This window comes from Paroedura picta, chromosome 10 (genome assembly GCF_049243985.1).
Source record: "Paroedura picta isolate Pp20150507F chromosome 10, Ppicta_v3.0, whole genome shotgun sequence".
NCBI classification, from domain to species: Eukaryota; Metazoa; Chordata; class Lepidosauria; order Squamata; family Gekkonidae; genus Paroedura; species Paroedura picta.
This window is the reverse complement of record NC_135378.1, coordinates 64,851,007-64,870,467: the sequence shown is the minus strand read 5'-3', so window position 1 is coordinate 64,870,467 and position 19,461 is coordinate 64,851,007. Positions and strand designations below refer to the sequence as shown.

The window sequence follows — 19,461 nt, the reverse complement described above, 5'->3', positions numbered from 1 at the left end:
CCTAGACCTGATGGTCCAGTGAAGACTGCTCCAAGTATTAAGTGGATTAGATCAATGGGTCCAGTTCTGAACATTTGTTCTTTAAAAAAATAGCTGGTTTAAACTGTACACTTTAGGTTCTAGATTTCTGGAAATTTACAGTGGAATTCTAAACAGAGTCACACCCTTTTAAATCGGCTGAAGTTAATGTGATTAAAAGGTAGAGTTTTTTTTTATGATTGCATGAAAAACTATCCAGAGATGGCAGTTGTGGTTATGGCTTAGTTGCGGAACCTAACTCATCTTTTCTTACTACTCTTACTAGTAATAAATGTTTTAGCTTAGTATGTATGGCATTCATTTTCTTCCTCCAGCCCATTTTTATAGGTGAAAATCAATTCTCGTATGAAATTTAATATTAAGGACATTTGCTCTTCTTTTTTTATGGCCAACCTTGTTTGAAAGTATCTTTGACAGCGTGCTGTATGAAATGAGGACTTATTATTAAGTACAGCCACGTTAGCTTCTCATTAGCAGAAAAGGGAGGATTGCCAATGTGAAATGAAAACTATTCAGAGACAAGGCTCAGGTATAAAATGGCATACTTTCCCATGTTTTAATGAAATTCAGCACAAACTCATTCTTTCCAACAGCAAGACTTGCCTGGTCTGGCTACAGGCCAGACACTAACATTCTTATTTTGTCTGCTAACATTCTACAGAGTTTGGATACAGGAATATGAGCACCTCAGCATCAAGGAGCTGCTCATGAATCCCACAGGCTGCTCTGTCACAGATGCCAGTGGGAGCAAAGGGTTCCGAAACCTATTGATGCATCACATAAACTACAAGACAACTTCACTCCTGTATAGGGAAATACAGGAGGGGACCCTATGCACGAAACACAACTGTCTGATCCTTATTCCTGCAATGCAAAAAGCATAAATGAAAATCCACCATTATGGTCACTTCTTATTTCAGACAAAGATTATTTTCACTTAAGGAAACAGAAATGTGTGAATCAGCCACCAGGAATGAAGTACTGGATTAATGATTCCCTCCACCCACACACTGACTATTATGCTCTGTGTTCTTTTATAGGAATGATTCAATGGACTTTCACACTGTTGTAATCTCATTCATTTCACTGGAACTACTTCAGTGTATATTATCTCTGTATCTTTACCACAACATGGAACTCAGGAATGAAAGCTATTATTACTCACTTGTTAGAGTGGGATAAGGGACTGAGAAGAAAGAAACAGATCACCCAGAACCACCTGATGAATAAAATACCTATTATACATGAGTATTTTCCCTCACTTTCACTGTGCATGTCCGGTAGGTTTTCCATGTCATTCTGCATTGATTTTCCTCCCTTCATCACTCAATTCACTTTCTGGGTGCAGTTCCCTGACCGTTTATGCACTGGGAAGTTCAGTGCCCCAGCTCCCATGCAGGAGCACAAATTGGAGGCGGATGAGGTGCCCCAGGCCAAGTGTTCCCCCATGTGGGTGCAGGAAGAGGTGGGGCAACCTGCTATGACTAAAACTCCAGCCTGCAGCCTGGCATGAAACCTCCAGTGCATAAACGGTCCCTCTGAGTTCTCTGGGAATGTGTTTGTGCTAATTTTCCCTTGTTTTGCTTCCAAGCTGAAGGTAATTCAAGATCATGTAGATTCCTTCAGATTTTCTCCCTGCCCTTTTGTTGACCCTCAAAGGTCACTCTGTGTCTACATCAAGGTCATTCCACCCACTCTGCACCTTCCACCATCCTCTCCCTTCATCAACGCACAAAGTCCATTTTCCTTTTGTTTTAAATTATTTTGACAACAACATGAGACTACCGCTAGTCTCAAATTGCTGAATTAAAAAAATAATAAAGCAGGAGAATTTAAAAGGAGTTGCATGAGGTTTAGCTCCCTGTTTGTATTGACTTGAAAGGGGTATCAGAGAGAAGGCAAATGATAGCATCCCTAACTGCAAAAAAAAAAAAAAAAAAAAAATCAGTGCTGCATGCCAAGAAAATAAAGGGGGGATTCTCAGTGTGGAATGAAATTGACATGAGTTGTAAAGAGAGGGACAGAGAGACTGGGATGGGAACTTAAAACTTTGAAAACATTTTCCCCATTCATTTTTTTAATGAATGTAGCTGGACGCCTAAAATTAATATGAAGCCTGAGTCATATGGACTTTCTATGAACTGGTGAACTTAAGAATTGCTTGGGATCAATCCATTTGGAGGAAGAGGTATGCACAATAAAATTAGAGAATTACGAAGAGAAAACCATGCAGATGTTAAAGGAAGAGCAAGAATTTAGTGTTACTATGCAGCTGTGCTAGGGCACTGGTGAAAATGCTTCCTTTTTCAATTTAGTTGAGAGACAAGAGTTTTTGTACCCTGTTTTTTACTATGTAAAGGAATCTCAGAGCAGCTTATAACCACCACCCCTTCCACTCCCCACAACAAACACCCTGTTAAATAGGTGACATTGAGAGAGCTCTGAGAGAACTAAGACTGGCCCAAGCTTACCCAACAGACCACATGTGGTGGAGTGGGGAATTAAACCTGGTTCTCCAGACTACAAATTTTAACTCTTAACCACTACACCAAGCTGACACAAGCTGGCACAATGCTTAAATAGCCCTCCAGAGATCCTGTCAAAGCACTTCTTCCCCATACAAATTTCAGCCCTGTGCTAAGCATGGTAGAGTTGCAGGTAACTTTGTACAGATGTGCACACACAAATAGCAATATGCACACACATGTTGCCAATGATCATAGCTTTAGTTGCCAGTGTCAGGGGCTCCTACTGTCCATTCTGTACACTCAGCATGTTTCCAAATTTTATAAGATTGTGTAACTCTTTTTCACTTTTCATGGTAGCTTGATAATACAGCAGAGGATCCCCTAGTGGTCTCCAATATGGGAAATGAGGCTTTGTGGCTGCTTGTCAATTCCAAAAAAAGTCTTGTCAATTTCAGCATCAAGTCCCCCCCTTTTCCTTTCTGTTCCCTTTTATTCAATGAACTAATGCATGCCCAAAAACCAAACAACAAGAATTTAAAGGGAAGGTGCTTGCTGGATGCTACTGCGCAGCTGCAATGTGGCAATTGCTGTAAAAAATTTTTTAAAAAACTTTTGACACCATGCTCAACTTGTCGCAAGTGATGTTCCACTACAAGTCAAAAAAATATAGGTGCAGAATAAATACACTGAAGGAAAAATAATGTTGTGTAAGGTAGGCAAGGAATCTAAAGTTAAGATTAAAGGCTTATGCTCTGAAAATCTGCAGTAAGATGTGCATGCATAATAGAGCAAAGTGTAAAATGGAATTTAACCCATAACTGCCCAACCATTTCCCTCCTAGATAGCATAAATACTTGCTGTTTCCAGAACATTTATACTGGGCTAATTAAATTAATGATGCCCATCATTTCTCCATGTCTCGATGACAACAGAAAGTACACATATTCTAAATTAACATGTTGAGTTTAAATTGTTCTGAGTGCTGGAAATAGTTGCTAAAATGGAGTCAAATTTCTGATTTCCTTCAGGAAACTTTTCAGTTTCGGAATGCAATTAACTTAGAAGGGAAATCATTTTTTAATAATGTGAGATAAAAAAACATAGAATTTCCTAGAATGCTTCTCTACCCACTCCATTCACAAACTGCACAGTGGGACTTGAATACCATTTTACCTATCTTGATAAATTCAAAATGTGTTGTTGAAAACTGAAAAACCTCCCCACAGAAGAAAACAGAGCACAAAACAGATACATCTTAAGTTTTGTAGGTGGCTTTCCTTGTGAGCAACAAGATTAATCTTTAAATGTGTTTCCAAGTGGAGATGTTATCGCAGCATTTTACCATAAGGACATGGTCGCCAGTAATGAGTGGCATGTGTCAAAATGGGCTTTTCATGTCAGAATATTTTCTTTCATTTTGAGAGAGAGCTGAATCCCTTCATAGATCCCATTTTATGCTTTCCTAAATGCCTTGAAATAAAACCCAAAGAATGGTCAGGATCACATTGCTAAGCAACCTGTAAGTTATCATGGTGACAGTCACAAAGTTCTAATAAGTGTTGCTGAAGTTCTGGGTTTCCCTTAGAGCACTGCTTAATAGAGAGAGAGTGGAGTTAATGACAGGCAAGTGGTCTATGACTCAGCCATTGCTATTTATATTTAAAACTAATTCCCGGGCTTTGTTTTATTCCATCAATTTGATGAGGCAGAGGAGAACTGTTGAGCAGCATTACAGAAAGAGCTCAACCTGTGCCAGGCTGGCACTGCACTGCTAATGTCTGGCTTTCAGAAGACCTTTAAACAGGGATCAGAGATGGGCTGCAAGCTTAAGAGGAGGCACAATGTGTTAAAACATAATCTTCAGTGTTTCAGCACCCAGCTAAACTACTGAAAGACTCCCATCATCGGACATACATTATTCCTGTGAACAGTCCAGAGACATTTGAAAGACACTTCTTTTGACTTGAGCTAGAGTTCAGTAGCACCTTACAGATGAAAAAACAAACAAACGAACTGTGGCATGGTTTGAGCTTTCATGAGTCAGTGTTAAACAAACTGGCACTGAATCAGCTTTGAGGCCCATCTAACTCTTGTCTACTCTGGCCACTGCTTCCCAGAATTTCAGGCAGAAAGGCTCTTTCCCTGCACATTTTACTTGGATCTTTTAAAATAAGAAATGCCAGAAATGGAACCCAGAACTTTCTGTATGCCAAGCATTACCAGTCTGTCACTGTATCCCCCCCCCCCCGAGACTCTTATTCCACTACAACTCTAGTAACACCAGTAAAATCTACAGGACCATAATCAGAACACTCTCCTTAGGTACAAATCCCCATTATTCCAAAATTTTCTATATGTAAGTGCTTTCAGCACCACCACCTTCATGGACCTCTGAGTCTTCAAGAAATGTCTAGGCTAAGTTTATTTAGCTTGGTCTCTAAATGTGGGAAGTGGTTTCTCTTAGTGAACAGCAGATGGGGGTGCAGTGGGGAATCCTGCATTGAGCAGGGGGTTGGACTAGATGGCCTGCTTGGCCCCTCCCAACTCTATGATTCTATATAGTTTAGAAACAGTCATCCCTGCTTTCCTGGGGTTACCCTAACTTACTGCTTGCATGAAGAGAATGGTTCACTTCTAGGAACAGCTCTGTTTTGGATGCTTGTTCCCAGCAGCAGTGGCTTGGGGCCACAGAGTAAGCTGGAAGACAAAACTGCCAGGCAATCTTCTTGCTCTAACTCTGTAGTAGTAAGCACTTTTCACCTCAAATCTCATCGTGTTCTCCCCACACACTCAGGCTAGCAATTGTTACTCACAAGCCATGGAACAATCAGTCTCTCTTAAATGTCCCAGACAGATGCTGTTTAACTACAAAACCAGCAGAACAGAACCAATTTGCCCATTTCTACCTCCCTACCAAATTAGTTGCCAAGGGAAGAGCATTAAATGGTTCCAGTTAACTACCCTCCCGGGTAATCATAGCCTTTTGGTGCGCTTGGTTTTTCACAGGATCTCCTGACAGAAAGTGAGATGCAAGGAGTACGAAGTATAACTCCAGAGGAAGAACATCAACTAAATTATTCCTGCTTCTCACCTGTTCTCTAATTTCCTGTTACTTACTGTAGCTTTCCAATTTTCAGACATATTTTCACAATTCAATGGACTGAGATTTCTTGAATTCACCCTCAAAGCAGTTACATATAACTGTGCAGCTCTGAAAGTTCAGTAAGAAACATGAGATTTCTTCACCCCCCCCCTCCCAGTTCTCTAAAATATACTTTGTAAATAGCTTCATCATTGTAATTTCCTAACATAGGTGTTTTTCTCTCTCCATGTTATACTTATTATATCCGTTCCTGGTAGATTCCATGCGTATTCAAATACCCCCCCCCCCAAAAAAAAAAACATCATCACAACTCCTGCCAAGCTACTCTCCCAGCAAACTAGAGAAACTTACCCAAAGAGAGATCCTTTTCAAGTAAGGGTCCTTCCTCAACACGAGGGGGCAGGGAGGATGGCTCCTGGGGTCTCTCCGTTCAGTTCCTGGGGGTGGACACAGAGTTGTTCCCTTTCCCCCTTTGCCAGTCTCGTGCCTGCTGCTTGAACGGTATCCCAGGAAGGTTTCTCTGGCTCCATCTCTCAGCCCCCGAACTCCTCTGGAACCATCACATTTTCTCTTTATTCACACAGTCCCTATTCAAAACAAGCAGCCAGCTGGGATGATTCAAACCTCTGTTCTGCCCGCTGTTTAAATGCAGCTTCCTTTTCGGACATAGGAATTACACCAGGGAGCAGTCACAGAACAGCAAAAAGGCGATGAGAACTACTTAATCACCCGAATACCAGCTGCTCCTGCTGCTGCTGTGGCTGGCTGTGCCTCTTGCCTGGCTATCCTCGTCTTTCCCTCTCCCTCCCTCTTCCCCTCATGTCTACAGAACTATAAAGGCGGCTTGGGAGGATTATGATTGGCAGAAGCAGCCAATTCCTTCAGCTAATCATCCTCAAGGTTTTCAAGGACTAGGAGCTGTTGTGATGTCATTCAGACAGTGTGGGGTTACACACGAATACATTCCTGCAGAAGCTAATTCAGAGATCAGCTGCATTCTACTCACACCCCGTGATTGATTAGCCGGTCCTGGGAGGATTTGCATAATCTGTCATTGTATACTTGGGACCACCAACCTCCGTGCTAACGTGGCTGTACTCAGTCCAGGGGTGGAAATGTCAGTGGCGAGCTCTTTGACAGCGGTGAAAATAAAACCATGGAGACATGAAAAGTTTGGAGAGCAGTTTTCCTTTTATCGAGAAGATAAGACACCGAGCAGGGGAAGAAGGCAGAAGAGGAGAATTGTACTTGCTTTGGGCCAGACAAGGGCTCAGTTTTCGAGTATAGAAGATTTCCAGGACTGCTTTAATCTGTGTATGTGTGTGTGTGCGCGCGCGCGTGCACACGCGTGTGTGAGAATCACAGCCAATAATACATCCACTAATGCAACTCAAAAAGAAAAGATCAAATATTAACATCAAACAACCCTGTAAAAAAATTACACAAAATACATTTAGAATGTATTTCTGCCCCTAGCCAAACTTCAGTTTTTTTTAAACTATACAAATTATTTTGTATTTAATAAATTAGAAAACTAACATCAAATTTCATGAATTTATTGAAGCCATTTTACAGTATATGAACTTAATAATAACCTTTTTGTACCTTGAGGCACATTTCAGCCCCAAGAATGTATCTTTCTGTTGAGGTAAATATTTATAAGGGAAGGTCATAAGTTTGTTCTGAAGGACTGTATCTCTCCAGAGCACCTTAGATGGCTTTTCTGCTCAGTGTTTTAAGAAAAAAAAAGCTCAAGGAGTAGTTTTCCTAACCCAGTCTATTTCATAGGCTGTTTTTTTTTAAGTATCCCAGTGGCAAAATGCATAGATTTCTGGGGCTGTTTTTCTGCCACAGGTGTTTTTATTTACATATAGAAAACTATACCTGGAAACTTATACTCTAAGGACATTGTTTAAGTGACAATTGTCCTAAGAACAGGTGACAATGTCCTAAGAAGAAAATGTTCCAGAATCACTTTTCTCACCATTCCACTCTCCCCCCCCACCCCTGCCCCCACTACAACAGGGTAGGTCATTTCCCCCCAGGGGTTTCATGAATGTAAAAGTCTTAGAAAAGAGAATACATTTTCACATCTTTCTGAATATCTGCCAATATTCCGCAGTTGCTAGTCAGGGCCACTGAAGGTCTGCAGGTGCACTTCTGAAAACTCAGTTCAGCCCTCACCATTACCTCCCTTAGCATGTGAAACTTCGCCAGAGATTGTCCACACGTTTTCAGGTCTATCTCCCAATCTTAAAGCCTAGAAACTTCAAGGTTAAAGAAAATCATCAACATGGAAGGCAAAGCTCAAAGAGAGATGACTGTATTTGAACAACCGTCTACAAAACAAAAAGGTCACTTCTTACGAAGGATACTCAAGTTATGACTTCAGTTTGAAATACAGACACAGATGAAAAAAAAGGATGATTAAATGGGTGTATAACTTTAAAGAGCAAATATCTAGGCACCAATGGGAATGATTATGGGGAAAAGAAATCACCACGAGTCAGATGTTAAGAGAAAATTGGTATAAAATGTTTTTTCAGAAGGTACATTATTCCCAAAGTTATTGATAAAATAGATAAAGCCAATGAAGTAAAATGTTGGAAATGACAATATTACATAGTGACAGTGGCTAGAATCATTAATGCAGCAAAATGAAAATCAGACATCTATCCAAGCTTAGAAGAATGGGAAGATAAACTTGCCAACTATGCAGTAATGGCAACATTAACAACCTATTTAAGAAACAGATTAATTTTGAAATTTGAGGAAAGATGGAGTGTTTATTATGCAAACAGAAGAAAAACTTAAAACAAGAAACAGTTTAAAAACTGTATATAAATATATTGTAACACATTTAAATGCACTGCAATCCAGAAGCAGAATGAGAATATAAATACATAAATTAAAGGACCCTGAGCAGAAATATCCTCTACCGCAGTGGTCCACAACCTTTTTATCACCGGGGACCACTCAACGCCGGGGAGCACTCACCGGGGACCACTCAACGCCTTTTACTGAGGCCTGGTGGGGGGGTAGTTTACTCCTCTACTCTCAACCACTGCCCTAACGCTCTCTGATCGCTATGGTAATGTTTAAACATCCCTTCAAAATAAGATACAGACATGCCACAACAATGAAATGTGTTGTAAAGGGCTGGGGGGGATGAAGTAAAGGGCCGGGGGGGGAGAAGGCATCCTTCGGGGCCCACCTCCAATTAGTCGAAGGACCACATGTGGTCCGTGGCCCACAGGTTGGGGATCGCTACTCTACCGTCTTACTCTGAGATATATTACAGATTTTCTTATGGTACCCTGATATATAACTGTTATTATCTGGACACATCTCTTGCCTCACTGCTGCCCTCTGCCATCTTCCCCCCAAAGAGAATGAGTCTGGCACAAGGGCTTGACAGTGAAACTTCTGTTATTCTTTGCTCTGGCTCCCTCTACAATCACCTCTATGGGTTGCATGTTCCTTCACAGCATGACCCTACCCTGTTTCCCTCCTCCTCTTTTATCTTACCCTCCTTGTCTCTCCCATGCTTCTTAACCCAGGACTCCACCCCTTCCTCCCATTCTTCCTCCCTCGGCTTGTTCTCCACCACCCAAGTTTCCTGTCAGGTAAGTATGACTTCTTCCTCCTCTTTCTACCAGGTCCAGTGAATCTGCTATGAAAACAAAAGATTCTTGAGAACACAGTGAAACAAGCAACCACGGATTCCATGGCTGCCTCTTCATTCCAGCTTCTTGCTTCCCTGTCCCTTTACTAGGGCATGAGAGATGGGATTGCTCTGAGCATCTCCCTTCTCCCTGCCCCTTGACTGGACTTGTCAAGGAAATCTATGACAGATGACTCTTACTCTACCCCCATTCTCTAGGGTCTTCACTCCTGTTGGCACCACCTTCTGCTGCACATTTTGTCACACAGAAACCTTCTCCTCAGGTAAGTCCTGCTCCCTTCCAATCTTTCCCCTGGTTCACCTCACTCCCCCTTGCCTCTGGGAACCAAGAGAGCATTCCCTACCACTGCAGCAGGAGCTCCAATTACAGGGCCTTCCTCAGCTCCCCGCTGGTCTGTCCACTCTTCTTTGCTCTTTACCCAGGCTCAGCTCCATACCTATGAATGCCTGGTGAGGTGGGAACTGCCTGTGGCCCAACCGTGTGTGCAGTGGAGCCATCTCTGGCGCCTTCTGCAGTGGCCACGGGCAACCCAAGGAGCCGCAATAACCCCTCAGACAGGCCTGCCATTCATTCTTGGACAATAACATGTTAAAAGCTGAGTAGGTGGAGGTGGCAAAAATATACAATATATAATAATACCGAGTATGTAGTAAATATGAAATAAATAATATGAGTTTAAGATGGATTAGCTTGGAAATCTGAAATTTAAAATGTTGAATATAAATGTATCCCAAAAGAAGAAACTATTATTGTATTTTATGGGTAGTGGTTTAAAATTAGGATGAAGGGAGAATTGCTGCATAATTATTTCTGATACAAATAATTCTTCTATGCAACCCCTTTTTTATTTCTGTATCCCTTTCTTTAAAAAATAATTTAAAAATATATCTGCAAAATCAAAAAAGCCTAGAAACTTGTGTTTTTCATTGAGATTAATAATGTACCCCCATAGAGCCCCCTGAACACAACTCTGTAGGTATACATTTGCCATCAGTCTCTTTAACAGCCTAATCTAGTGTTGTGACAGGCAATACGGATTGATACTCAACTACCATATCCAAATGTGCCAAAGGTGAACCTGACTCAATGCCTTTTACTGAAGTAGCAGTACTCATCCAAAGTACTGTATAAAGGCTGATTCTGCCAAACATTATCATATTATCTGTCAAAGCAGACAGATTCCTATCTATAGCAGGATAACAGCTGAAATAGGGGCTTGTATTCTAAGAGCAGCAATACTTGCTAGGCTGTAGAAATATGATGTTACTTTGTGGTTGTACCACAACTAAAGAAGAACCATAGATTTGGGAAATTAGTCATATATATAACTTCTCTTCCATCATGGAACTTTCTTGGAAAAGTGGAATACTCAAGATATCTACGGTCCAACTTTCACAGCCATACATTGCAACTGGGAATACCATAGCCTTGACTAAACGCACTTTTGTCTCTGCTTTTTAGGATGCTGTCTAGATTTGCCATAGCTTTCCTCCCCAGGAGCAAGTGTCTTTTAATTTCTTTGCTGCAGTCCCCATCTGCAGTGATCTTGGAGCCCAGGAAAATAAAATCTGTCACTACCTCCATTTCTTCCCCATCTACTTGCCAGGAATTGAGAGGGCCGGATGCCATGATCTTTGTTTTCTTGACGTTGAGTTTCAAGCCAACTTTTGCACTCTCCTCCTTCACCCGCATTAACAGACTCTTTAGTTCCTCTTCGCTTTCTGCCATTAGAGTGGTATCATCTGCATATCTGAGGTTGTTGATATTTCTCCCTGCTATCTTGATCCCAATTTGTGACTCATCTAACCCCGCCTTTCTCATGATGTGCTCCGCATACAAGTTAAATAGGCAAGGCAACAGTATACAGCCTTGCCGAACTCCTTTCTCAATTTTGAACCCATCAGTGATTCCATGCTCAGTTCTCACTGTTGCTTCTTGACCTGCATATAGGTTTCTCAAGAGACAAATAAGATGCTCTGGTATTCCCATCTCTTTAAGAACTTGCCACAATTTGTTGTGCTCCACACAATCAAAGGCTTTAGCATAGTCAATGAAGCAGAAGTAGATGTTGTTCTGGAACTCCCTAGCTTTCTCCAAGATCCAGCGTATGTTGGCAATTTGATCTCTAGTTCTTCTGCCTCTTCGAAATCCTGCCTGTACTTCTGGAAGTTCTCGGTCCACATATTGCTGGAGCCTAGCTTGTAGGATTTTGAGCATAAACTTTGCTAGCATGAGAAATGAACATTCTTTGGCATTGCCCTTCTTTGGGATTGGAATGTAAACTGACCTTTTCCAGTCCTGTGGCCATTGTTCAGTTTTCCAAATTTGCTGGCATATTGAGTGTAGCACTTTTACTGCATCGTCTTTTAAGATTTTGAATACATTTTAAGCACATTCTTGCCAACTAGAAAAGTATTGATCTTGGGTGTGGAGAACTAACAAATAAAACAATAAGAACAAGTGAAATTCACTTGTCAAGTTCTCCACACCCAAGATCAGTACTTTTCTAGATATTGGAAAATATTTTTCACAGAGTAATTCAGTAGGGGAATAGTCTGCCTAAAGAGGTGGTGAGCTCCCCCTCACTGGCCGTCTTTAAGCAGCAGCTGGACAGATACTTATCCTGGGTACTTTAATCTGATCCTCCATTGTGCAGGAGGTTGAACTAGATGGCCTGTATGGCCCCTTCCAACTCTGTGATTCTATGATTTTTATTCTCATGACAAAACACACTTTGACTTAAACACCACCATAAGATAAACAACTTTAAGTTAAATAAATTGAAAATTCTCAAAGCTTATATCTTTAATATCACTTTCTTGGTCTTAAAGGTTCAACTGGATTCAGACTTTGTTCTGCCTTTACAAAAAGAAGACTAGATCAACTGATTTAAATTAGTTGACTGAGAAAAAGCTGCTGCTATGTCTGTAATCTAAGTCTAACCTGAGTACTTTATATCTAAGGAAACCTCTAATCGCTCCTACAATCTCAAATTAATGTGCACCACATATTGACTATACTGCCTTATCCTCCTAGTGATTAGGGAGGCAGAAAGAGATTTGCCACAATGCACAAAGAAGGTTAGCATTTTCCCTGTGATCAAAGTGAACAGGACAATAAATTCTGCATTCGCACACTGGGATCTTTTTGCATTGAATGTCCTTTTATTATACAAGAAAAATAATAATTTGTCACTGTTCTAAAAAGGAACAAATAACTGTTGCAAAAATTGGTGTAATTGATAGCTCTCCCAGATTTTCCCAGAAACACCGGCTTAGCTGCTTAGTTTCCGAAGTGGTGTCAAGAAGTATGGCCCATGGACTTTATGTTGCCTATCTCTGGTTGAAATTATTAGGATGAGCCTATACAGTGCATGGGGAGGAAAGATGGCCTAGCATAGCCTGATCTTGTCAGATCTCATAAGCTAAGCAACATTGGTTCTTGGATGAAGAACACCGAGATAGAGTCTGCAAGAGGAAGCAATAGCAACCCACTTCTGCTTGTCACTTGCGTTGAAAGCACTTTTCTGGGGTCACCATAAACTGGTTACAACTTGATGGCACTTATTATGTATACAGCATACAAACCAATATATCAGAAAGAAAATACAGAAATGTCTCCACAAATAATCATCAAGCACACACTTTTAAAATTTAAAGCTTTAACAAAACATATCTTTGGGCTTGCTGAACTTTGCTCACTCCTAACTGTGTAATTCCTTACTCCCTTTCTTGAAATCCAAAATTGCACACTTTTGCCGATGGTTCAGTGGTTTCAATTTTATTTGGAAAGGTAGATTCCCTCAATCTGGCAGATTCCTTCTGCCTGCCTGTTCAGCACTGCCAGATACACACCAGGCTATTCCTTTGAATTTAATGGGACATCAATAGAATGCAATAGCACAGATGCTCCTGCTGAGGGACTTTGGCCAAATGGTTAAGCTTGTCCACCCAAATTTGTTTTAATTTAGATGCTAAAATCAATATGCTTAGTCTGTCCCAGAGCTTTGTTCCTTAGCAGAATAGCCTGCCATAGTGGATGAATCTTACACAAAACAGCTTGTCCATGAATGTGTACCACTTCATATTGTCCTTGTATAGTCAGTACCTCACAGCTTCCTTGAACAGGATGTAAGCCTAACAGAATGTTTGGGGGACTCCAGTTTCATAAAAGATATCCAAAACCTCCATTTCCTTTTGACTCTTTTAGTGGACAGAGAACAGACAGGCGCATCCATGGTGCTTTCTTTGTAGTTTTCTCTTTCCCGGAATAACAGTAGAGTTGCAAGCTGTGACACACTAAACCAAAAAGAAATCTGAGTCAGACTGCAATCTAACACCACAATTAGTGCATTCACACATTTGCCAAAGTGAAACCTAAAAGTCTCTGAGGTCTTCATGGAAACTTCATTACAGAATTCCTGAAAAAGAAACAGGCAATGGGAAGGAATATATCATTGGGCACAATGAGAACCTGCACACCTGACCCTGAAGCTGGTAGGTGAAAGAAGGAATTCAAGATGGACGATTCCAGCCATGGGACTCAGGCAGTTAGAAATATCATGCTTTCCCTATGTGGTGGACTAAATTGTATATTATCAATCATGGTATCCTGATTAAAGTATAAAAGCAACAAGTTTCCACACAGTTATGATAGCTGGAGGGGGGATCATGACATGTTATACAAGACACTGCAGAGTTAAGCAAATATCACAACATGGAGAAAGTATTGGTGCCTTTTTAAGCTACAGGCAGGTATCAGGTAGAACAAGCAGCTAATCAGCAACAGTCAAAAATGAACATTGTTTGCATTGGAATTCGGAGAATCCACTTACTTAAAAATCACAGAAAATATCCATATGAGATTCCAAACAAAGCATGAAAAAGAAAGAACTGCTATGTACAACTAAGTATATAAGTTTAAATAACTGTTTATCAAAATATACCATATGTTCTGTACGGTACATTTCTCCAATTAGATAGATGAATCAATAAACATTATAGATCATCAGTTAGTCTGCCATTAATAGTTCTTGTTCTCATTAAAAAGCATTAGGGATTGATTCCAGAGAATGTTCATCAGTCATCTGCAGTAAAAGTAATTTCTCTTTTAATTAATTCTTTTGAAATCTATAGATTGGAGAGAATGTGCAGCCTGATCTAGTTAGATCTCAGAAGTGAAGCAGGGTCAACACTGGTTAGCACTTGGATGGGACACCTCCAAGGAAGACTGCAGAGGAAGGCAATGGCAAACTACCTCTGCTTCTCATTTACCTTGAAAACCCCTTGCTGGGGTTTTCATAAGTTGGCTGAGGCTTGATGGCATTTTACAAACACACATTCTATAGATTCCTTTCAAATGTTTCCATAGAATATCCAACACTGTTTTGATGGAAAATTTGTCACATTTAACTGCTAAGGGTCACCTGAAGAATGGGATGCTCCCCACCATTACTGTATATATAGTGCCACTGTCTTCCTCCTGAATAAACAATAGCTGGGGATTTGTTTAATACCAAAGGACTTTCAAGCTTTTAAGGGGAGCGTGGGTAAAAAAAAATAGTTTCTTGGTAGTTTCACAATGACCTTTAAAGACAAGAAGCCAGGGACTCCAAAATCATTTTTTTAAATTATTCTCTGAGCTGTAGAAAATTATTCTCTGAGCTGTAGATGCTTTATGTGAGATTGGCAGCAATAAGACAATTGAGTGTGGTACAAGTGGGTAGGTAAAGCAGGTATAGGGCATACTTTTGGTAGACCAACATGCTTGTGTAACCCATCTATTATTCTGTTGATTAGAGGACTGTGCTAATTGGGTGATACCTGTAAACTAGATCACATATGATGTTTTATGTATTGTCTGAAAAGTCTGCCAATCTAAGGTTCATTCCTCATTCCTTTGGATGTAGGGTCAAAGTACCAGAGAACTAAACAAATTGGTTTTCACCTGTCAGGTATTACAATTAGGTATTTACATATTATCTGTACTATACCATACATAAAATCAACTTTTAATCAAATCATACTGATAATTAAACAGAAACAATGGTCATGCTTGTGAGATTTAAGAAACCATAATCTGTGGAGACTGAAAACATTTTTTCCTTGCATTCCTCTGGTTCTTAGTTCTTCCTTAAAATTCAGATGTCTGACTGCTAATTTTCTGAGGAACTACAAGTTTTTTTTCCTGCCTCAGGTAGACTATCTAGAGAGGCAGCAGAGACATTTTCTTAATAAATAAATTTCCCAGCATCTTGAGGGGTCACAGGTAAATTTTCTTCCAGGTAGGGCATCTATTATAGGTTGAATTATCTTTGGGAACTGTTTATTGGAGGGATGTAAATGTAAGTATCTGTTGTACAGTGACAATAACAGCACTACGGATTATCTTTTAAAGATTTTCTTTCAAGTATAATACTCTCCAGTTATACTACCTAATCTCTAGAATACTTACAAGCATTATAAAAATATTCAAATTCAAATTAATTCCTTTCTTGTTTATTTCTTAAACTTGTGATCACCTAGTTTTATATCCTTCCTTCCTTCCTTCGTTCCTTCCTTCGTTCCTTCCTTCGTTCCTTCCTTCCTTCCTTCTGGAAACCTATCCACAAAGTCACCCTGTGCAAATTGTGGGCCCTTGGATTGATATTTGCGCAATTCACACAAATCCCCTCAAGCCCTTGTGGCCATGTACTGCCTGTTCTACCATGTGACTATTTTTATACTGGACAAAGAAATGATCATTTTGTGTGACAGGTTTTGTTACTCTTTTTTTCTATTATAACTACCATTGTATGTTTTACATTAATTTTTCAGGAACAAATTACTTTCTAGGTTTTTCCAGTATGGATGTCCTTCATGGGCTACATTCTCTTCTGAATAAAGTCAATAAAAATCCTCCTAACTTTAAAAAGGAAAGAGACCTAGAAACCACAAAAGGCTTTCATGCTATGTAATATTAAAGAATGTGATTACTTCCCCACTAGTTCCTTCTCTTAATATAGTTTTGTAATCATTGAAGATGTAAGGATGACAGATTCATTCTGACCTAGATCTTGAGCTTTTCCTTTTGGTACATGCTCGACTGTATTGACATTATATTTTCAAAATTGTAATTATTGACGTAATTCCACACTGAGAAATATTGATGTTTCAAAAAGGGTAGTGCTGACTTCATTGGCATTGCTACCAATGTGAGTGCATTAACTTGCCATAAATAAAATGTTGCTTTACAGTGATCTAAACAAATGAAACAAACAATACATTCAGAACAGGGCTTTCTATGAATCAAGAAATCGCTTTGAGAGAGAGCTCAATTTTCTTTTCCCCACTTTCCATCTAAGTGTATAATTAGAGTAATTTAGGAGGTCTCATGGATTTTGTTCGTATGTAAAACAGCTAGGGGCAAGTAATTTGTGGCATTTAGCACTGAAGGGAGGGGCTCTTCCTTCCTGCTGAACAGCTGAAGGGAATGACTATTATCTTTAGCTATTTCTCATAGAAAGAAGGGGAGAGCTACTTGCTACCAATGCTAGCCAGCTGATGGCTGGGCCAGGTCCTTTAAACTGCCTGGAGCTAAAGAAGGAGCTCCCAGAAAGGATTCAGCGTTCCATTCAAAGTCATCTCATGTACCACGTATTTTTTATTCTGCCTTTCTTCAAATAATTGAAGGCAGTGAAGCTTCTTACCCCTCCTCCATTTTATGCATACACAACTCTTTGAGGTAGGTCTGCATGAGAAAGGGAGTATATAAATATAATAAACAAACAAACAGACAGACAGACAAACAAATATTATTTCACTGAAGTTCATGAGTAATCTAGGATTTGAACCAAGACCTCTGCAGTCCTAACTCAACACTGATTAAGCTAATCAAATATGTGTATGCATTTTGCCTTGGAAACCATATCAGATCACCATAATTCAGTGGTGATTTCAAGGCAATTCACCTAGACAAAAAAATACATTAAATTTTTAGGAACATCCATGTGAAATAGGAAAATTTGAACTCTGCATGCAAAGCATGTACACCACAGCTGGACAATGATATAAACTAAAAGTTAACATTAAAAGCACAACATTGTTACAAATCGTCCCAGTCATATATTTGACTGTTAGATATTATTCAGCAGTTTGAGATCTAGCCAAATTCTTGGGAATTGCAGATATATCTTCACAGGATTTTTGCTTTTCCAACAAAACTTCTAGGCAATGCTCCAAGGGCTCAGATGACAACTGGCATGATGGTCACCTTCTTCTCCCAGTGGTATATGAATCTCTTTGTAGGTCTTGATATTTTACAATCTTTTCCTCTTCTTTTGTTTCTATTCTGCTGTCTCCTGGGATCCAATGACAATGATCCAAACCCATTTTCTTTTTCTATCAGGGGTGTTACATTCCAGGTGCTTATCTGTTTGTAGTTGGAATTCCCAAAGAATCTTTGTTTTTATCAGTCTCCATAATCTTGTCTGGTTTTTGCTCCTATGAATTTTGGGCAGATGGTGAGCCATGCTTTTTGCAAAGATTCCAATTCAACATAGCTGCAAAACTATGGGGACATTCTTTGTAGTCAGGTTGAGCAGGTTTACTGAAGGTACTGACAATGTGGTTGACTGTTATATCTTTTGACTTGCAAAGCTGATGTTTGTTGTCATCACTGGGGTTCTGAATCTTGGCTTTCATATTATTTGTTTCAAGTGTCTGCTCTTGGGCAGCTAGAATGACTTCTTCCGTTTCTTTAAGTGCCCACTTTGGGGCTAGTCCTAGGTATTTTCACTATCCACTTTTTTCTCTGTGTCAATGCAAATGTTTTTGTTTCCAGTTGTCCAAGCGAGTCTTGCTTGCAAAGAATTTATAATTTTTTTTGGGGGGGGGGTTCTTGTAACCTTAAATAAGCCTGCCTTGTCTATTTCACCTAGAAGGTTCCCTTCCCTTTATTATTATTATATTCTTATTCCTAAAGCTTCAATACTTTAAAGTTTATTTATTTTTATTAGATCCCACCATTCCATTGTAGAAGTCCTCAAGGCTGTTTATAATCTTTAGCCTAAAACAGCAGTAAACAAGCTATACAAGTTGCATAGCAATGCAAATGCATTTTGCCACAGAAACTAATTGCTTAGCAGGAGGGCATTTAGGCCTACGAAGAGGATATGACACCATATTTTGGCATAAATTAGGCTGCAGCTTTATTGTAATTCCAGCAGGAGCATTGGCCTACGAATCCCAGCACAGCATGGGAGGAACCTCTTTCTACGGACCACAAGGAACCCTGATTCCAGCAGTGCCCTGGGGAGCCCATGCCCAGGCCTTAACCTGGAGTGTGGAAAACTATATATTGCAGCTTTGGAGAGGAATGAAGGAATAGGAATGCTCCTATGCACTGTACCTTTTAAGAGCAATCCTAGCTTGCTCCTCCTCCCCCTTCCTCCAAAGATGGAACTGAGTGCCAGAACATTACAAAATGTGGGACTTGCCAGGTTTGCATGTAAGGACTGCACAACCTCTCTTTGGCCCACTCCTTCTCCATGGCAATTTAGCAACCTGGCAGTAAGAGTGTGGCCACATTTTACTATCACAAGCTTGGGCAATAAGGATGGACATCTGTTTCTGAAGGGAAGGTCATTTTCAAGGATAAAAATCTTCTCTTAAAATCTCCTGGGATCTTGTCCAGAATTTGAATATCCTCACTGTGTCCTTTCCAACATTACACATATAAATCACTTTCAGCATTATGGTTTTCATATATACAATTGGGGGGGAAATGTAAGAAGGGAATTTTTTTTGGAAGGGTTGGAATTATTGTTAACAACAAAAACAACATCAGCATGTTATTTATGTCCTGACCTTCCCTTAAGGTTCAGGGTGGGTAACAACAATCATACAAAAATAAATACCATAATAATCATAAGTAATAATTAATGTTAAAATCTTAATTTAACTATATACCAGATTAAAATACTAAAGGCATCAGAATTTGGAAATAAATTCTAATGAACACAATGAGAAAAAAGTGTACCATGTGTCGTCTTCTTTCATTTTATCCTTTAGTTGGTGATCGTGGTTGGATCTAACCAGCATTTCTAGTGAAAGGGAGGAAGGAATCCCCTTTGTGACCAAAAAGACTATACTTGGGATCATTGGACCTGAATGGACAAAAATCATAT

At 39.9% G+C, this 19,461-nt stretch overlaps 1 protein-coding gene across 2 annotated transcripts in view; it reads right to left on the bottom strand.

The window, feature by feature from the left end:
• Positions 1-6,563, bottom strand: part of NDST4 (N-deacetylase and N-sulfotransferase 4) — a 136,828-nt gene extending 130,265 nt beyond the window's left edge. Inside the window, exon 1 of one of the 2 annotated variants that reach the window (XM_077300473.1) lies at positions 5,962-6,563. The gene's annotated coding sequence lies outside the window, so the exon portion shown is untranslated. The remainder of the gene's footprint in view (positions 1-5,961) is intronic. The other variant, XM_077300472.1, reaches the window with a different exon arrangement.
• Between the last annotated feature and the right edge of the window lie 12,898 nt (positions 6,564-19,461).